We start from the raw sequence: 6,000 nt of genomic DNA on the forward strand, positions 1-6,000 counted from the left end.
TGTTATTAGCATTAGCTTGTCTTTGGTTGTCAAACTTATTTCTGAAAAGGTTTCTCTTCTTAACTCCATCATTATTACCCTTTTTTCCTCCTGTATCTTGAAATCTGGGATAAAGCTCCAAATTGTCAAGTTCACTTTTTCATCTTCCCTTCTTTCGCTTTCAACCATATTTGCCCCATTAATAAGTTCATCTGTTGTCTTGTCTTTATCTTCTATATTTTCATTCTCTTCTTTAATTTTTGGGGCTCCAACCCCATCATCTTTTGCTGTGAGAAACCAATAGTCTATCCAACTTCTTCTCAAATCTCCCAAATCCTTCTAAATATTTTGAATTCCAGCCAGAAAGTTTTGAAATTTTAAGAACAGTATTTATGCTGCAAATATCCTCATCTGGATATTGATCCATTTCCCCCTCTCAAAAAATGAAGAAGAAAAAGAAAAGGAGTCTGATAGCCACCCCCACTCTAGCCTTCCAAGCCTCTTGTGTGTGTGTGTGTGTGTGTTAAATATATATGTGTATATATGTATATGTATATGTATATGTATATGTATATGTATATGTATATGTATATGTATATGTATATGTATATGTATATGTATATGTATATGTATATGTATATGTATATGTATATGTATATGTATATGTATATGTATATGTTTAAGTTAAGTTAAGCTAAGCACAAGTTCTTTTATACTCTTCAAAGGACAAGGGTTCTATCTTTTTCTTTCCTTTCCTTCTCTTGCCAAAATATTTCCCAAGAGCACCTACAAAAAAAAAATCGTGCTCTTGACTCTTTATCAGATTTTGTAAGCAAGTTGCAAACCCTTCAGTTACAAAGTCAATAAGATCAAATAGGAATCAACAAAGGATACATTGTTTCAAAGAGAGAACTCCAGACTCTGGCTTCTGAATGGCAGATTCAACTTTTTCATACTTTGCTCAATCTTATAGAAAACAAAAATCTTTAGTTGTCTTTGGTGGAATTTAATAACAAATAGTAGGAAGAATTGGTTAAAATAAAAAGAGAGTTTAATTTAACCCCAAAAATAAGGTGATAAAAAATAGAGGAAAAAAATCAATCCGTTTGCTTCAAGCGGAGAAACAGGAAACGTTACAGTCACTTCAATACCCAAAATATGGTTACAAGAAAAAACAAAAACTTTCCAATGCAGTCCAATAAGAATTAAATTCATCGCTTTATTCTTTTACTTAAAGGACTAATTTATCTTTAAAAAAAAGTTTCTTTGGGCAATCTTTCTCAGAAAAAAAAACCCCTCACCCGATGGACTCACTTTCACTTCCTTCCTCCCAGAGCTGTCTCTGACTTCATCAGCCTGGGGGCTGCCTGTTTGCCGCTGGCTTGAAGCACTTCCCTTGGGTCAATCAGGGACTTTGCGATGTCCCTCAGACCAGCAAGGCTTTGTCTTCCTGTTCACTGTCTCTATGGGAAGGTTTAGGTCCAGTGGCAAAAGTGTCAACGGTGCTCTCGGACTGTCGAGACCGCACGATGTGTTGTCGTGATGTTGGCTCCCGACTTGAAAAGCCTTTAAAGTTGTTCTATCATTTCCTAATCTATAGTTTTGGCAGTCAGTACATTTCACATGCCAATTGGTCCAGTCAATCTATGTTTGTTTCTGCTTCTTATAGCAGCAAGTAATCCCTCCATCACTGGAGGCTTTTAAGAAGAGACTGGGCAGCCATTTGTCTGAAATGGTATAAGGTTTCCTGCTTCAGTAGGAAGTTGGACTAGAAGATTACTCTATTCCAGGGTTGTCAAACTGGTGGCCCATGGACTGGATGTGCCATGCTCAGGCCAGCTCCACAAATGGGAAAAATGTTGTGACACATCATGTGATGGCAAATTGATGCCGTGAGTTTGACACCCATATTTCTATTCTATTCTATTCTATTCTATTCTATTCTATTCTATTCTATTCTATTCTATTCTATTCTATTCTGTATGCTATGCTATGCTATGCTATCCTATAGAGTATATTGTATATCCTATTCTGATAGATTGACCTCCAAAGTCCCTTCCAACTCTCTTTTTCAATGTTCTATAAACTACCATAAATTCTTTCCTTTTGGTAGAGTATAGCTTTATCTCCTCTGTCCTTCAAGGAAGTACCATAAAATATCTTGTCCTGCAGTTTCTCTTTTTCTTCTTCAGAGCAAGCTTGCACTTGCTGCAATACCTGCAAATTGTTCCTATGTAGAGACATGTCACAACATAGCAATCATGTCCATTCATCTTCACTTCTTTTCTTAAGATAGAACCGATGTAAAAGCTTTCATTGCCTCTTATTTCCTTTTCTGGTTTGCTGAAAACCTATTATCCACTTAGAGAAACTATTTGTTAAGGATTCCTCCTTAATCTCCCTCATTGAATTTCTGCTGCCAAATTCCAGTTATCTCTCCTTATGAACTCATTCAGTAAGTTTACTTTCTGAAAGCTGATAGTTTTATTTTGTGCATGCTCTCACAACCTGGCCACTCATGCGACACCATTTTATCAGAAGGAGAAATGAGCAGATGGACACATTTTCAAACAAAGCACAGCTGTCCCACTAGTTTTATTCTCTAGGAATGCCAAATGGGCCCATAGTAATATCTACTTCTTTAATTGAAAGACTCTAAATAGGACATCTTTCCTAGATATCCCCCCGTCTTGGTAGTACAAAGTAGCTTGCTAGTAGCATTTATCCTTTTTTCTTCATTTTTCTATAAATTGGACAGAAGATGAGGAAAATTTGGTTGTTTTTTGCAAGATCTCAGCAATTTATAGTAAAATTTAACCCTTGCCATCAACATTTCAAATTGGTTGCTGCGATTGTTGTTTGCAATTGCCCTTAGTAGTTGGTTGAGGAAGGTCAAAACTGGAAAAATATACATGATTAAACTTACTGAAGTAATAAATAACCAGATATTTTGTTTAACTTCTGATCAATTTTTTGCAGTACTCATAAAAGCCAGAAAGACATTACAACTGGATTATTTAAATTTGATGGACTTTGGCTCGAGTGTGTGTGTGTGTGTGTGTGTGTACCATTATCATTTTAGCCATTGTCTCTTCATCACATATTTCCAACCAATATGGCTGAGCCAGAGGTGATATTGACTTACCTTCCCTACCAGCAAATGTGAGTACGTTCGTGCACGCTCACTTCACTCGTGTGCGCCACATCCATGCATGTGACCACCTTCCGTGCATGTGCTTTGCCTAAAAAAGGGCCTAAGTGGGATCCTGTAGAGCATGGCCACACACAATTTCCATTACTGGTTTTGGTGAACCGGTCAGAACTGGCAGAATACCACCTCTGTCCTGAGCTTTCTTTTGCTAATTGGACCTGCAATACTTGCTCATGTTGATCCATCTTGTTTTAGGTCTCTTTTGTGGATGCTTTTTATCAAGTGGGATCCATTCTATGATTGCTTTGGTCCACCTTCCATCAGTTATTTTTGCTATGTATAGAGCCGAGGTGGCGCAGTGGTTAGAGTGCAGTACTGCAGGCCACTTCAGCTGACTACTATCTGCAGTTTGGCGGTTCAAATCTCACCGGCTCAAGGTTGACTCAGCCTTCCATCTTTCCGAGGTGGGTGAAATGAGGACCCAGACTGTGGGAGTGATATGCTGACTCTGTAAACCGCTTAGAGAGGGCTGAAAGCCCTATGAAGTGGTATATAAGTCTAACTGCTATTGCTATTGCTATGTGACCAACCCATTTCCATTTCAATTCTTTTACTCTCTTGATGATATTGCATATATTCGTTTGTTGTCAAATCCATGTGCAGGTCTTTCTATTATGTGGCAGTATTTATATACAAAACTAGAAGTGAATTAATCTACTCTTCATTCAGTCTGGGAATATTTTTCGGGTTAACTCATATAATCAGGCATCCTAATAGATTGCTATATTGTTATCTCTAAAAAAAACCCACCAGAAAATGTTCTCTAAAGTTTGTCATATTTGGCTCTTTGCTTTGAATGAACTGGATTAAACTTTCATCTCCATTAGCTCAAAGAGTGACAGTTTGGTACAAAGTCAATGAAAATGTCAGCTCAGAATAAAACTTTTCCATTTACTCTGCTGCTTCTGCACATAATGATAGTTTGACAACTATCAGCCAATAACTTTTTCTTTAAAGTTGATGCTCTGATTTTTCTCTCTTCTGGTTGTAAAAATTATCTTTCTTTTAATATCCTTTGTGTACATCTTTGTTCCCAGGTGTTTATTAGTTAAACAATTTCTAGAAATATGTTATTCTATATAACCTTCTTAGAACTTTTATTTAATTGTATATTCACATCTAGTTAGCTTTGTGGCTAAACTATCTCCTGGGTAGCATTTTACTGTAGAGAAGCTTTGACAAACAAATAATATAAGTACATATCTGGAGACTAGATACTGTTTGAAATATGGTACTATATGCAGCAAGATGCCACAGCCTTAATTATCACTCATAGTAGTAGTAGAGAGGAGCAAGTAATATGTAGACTTTCTGAGAAGACTTGCTGACCTTGCTTTGTCCATAAGAATATTTGTACATATGTGGACCTATAAAGACAGGTATCAGAAATTTTCAACCATAAATGTGGTGCATGTACAGAAAATTTATCTATTGGTGTTTCACTGTCTTGGGTACAGCAACTTCTGCTTTATTAATAGGAACAGATTAACTCAAATTCTGACTCATGCACAATTATGCAAAATAGTGTAATTAACTAATGATGAAATTACAAGCTAGGGGAAAATTATGAACACAGATAAGTGTGTATGTTTAATAAGTTTAAATAAGTTTAATAAGTCTAACTATATATAGGTTAATCTTATAAATATAGCCACAAGCAAGAAGGAATAATATATAGTATTTTAGGAGAATTGAAAAAGTTGTTTCTTAGTTTGATCCTTCTCTACATGGACATACACAGTTATCTTTTGGATAGAAAATTTATTCTAATTCTATTAATTGTGTGCCACAGTTTATGTTGACCTGATTTCTTTTTATGATTTAACCATATTTAAAGATTTAGACATTTTAAAAATAGTGTTTAATATACAACAGTGCTGTTATTTGCAACTGGGCTTTATCTAATGTTCCAAATTTAATAATTCCAAATTCTAACACCCCATAACATTTTACCTACTGCTCCAGTAAAAATTGGTACCATTGTCAACTTCTTCCAAATTTATTCAATTTCTACTTGTAAACCTCAGTTTTCTAATATTTTACAATTCTTGTCACAATATTATTGTCTCTTGGAATAACTATATGAATAAACTAAACATGAATCTTTTCAATTACAGTAATGTGCCAGACGTCAATCAATCTGTATGTTAAAATCCCATAAAATTTTTCCTCTATAATTCCACACTTGATCTGTGACTTCCCAGTAATTGTTACTGATTGTGAATCCAGTCTTGTCTTTTTAAACTTACTTCCCCCACCTTAAATTTCTGCAGAAAACAAAGCCTCCTTCAAAGGAAAAGGCTTATCTTTGGATTTCTTATTTTATGGTACTTTATAGACTTACCAAACATGTTTTTTAAGTTTCAAAGTCAGGGGAAAAAAACCCAGCATAATGAAATCTTATATCATGTTAAAGACCAACCAATATTATTTTCATATTACTAGATCTCAAGAATGGCTCAGGCTCTGTGAGGAAAAAATATTTATATTGACATTGGGGTATGGTGCAAGGGGGAGGGAAGTACCTTTTAGCATTGTAACTCCTTCTATAATTACGTAAGCAGAAATATAAAAACAGTAACAATAACAATAACTGATAACAGCAGTAACAGGGCTAGGGAAGATATATATATATATATATATATATATATATATATATATATATATATATATATATATATATATATATATACCCATAAATAACTTTAGAACATTCCTGTTTTCAGGATAATGCTGAGAATTTTTAATGAGTATTAAATAAGTTTTAGGGTTTTTTTAAAATAAATAAAGAATAAATATAGGATAAAACA

This window comes from Thamnophis elegans, chromosome 5 (assembly GCF_009769535.1).
Source record: "Thamnophis elegans isolate rThaEle1 chromosome 5, rThaEle1.pri, whole genome shotgun sequence".
Classification (NCBI taxonomy): domain Eukaryota; kingdom Metazoa; phylum Chordata; class Lepidosauria; order Squamata; family Colubridae; genus Thamnophis; species Thamnophis elegans.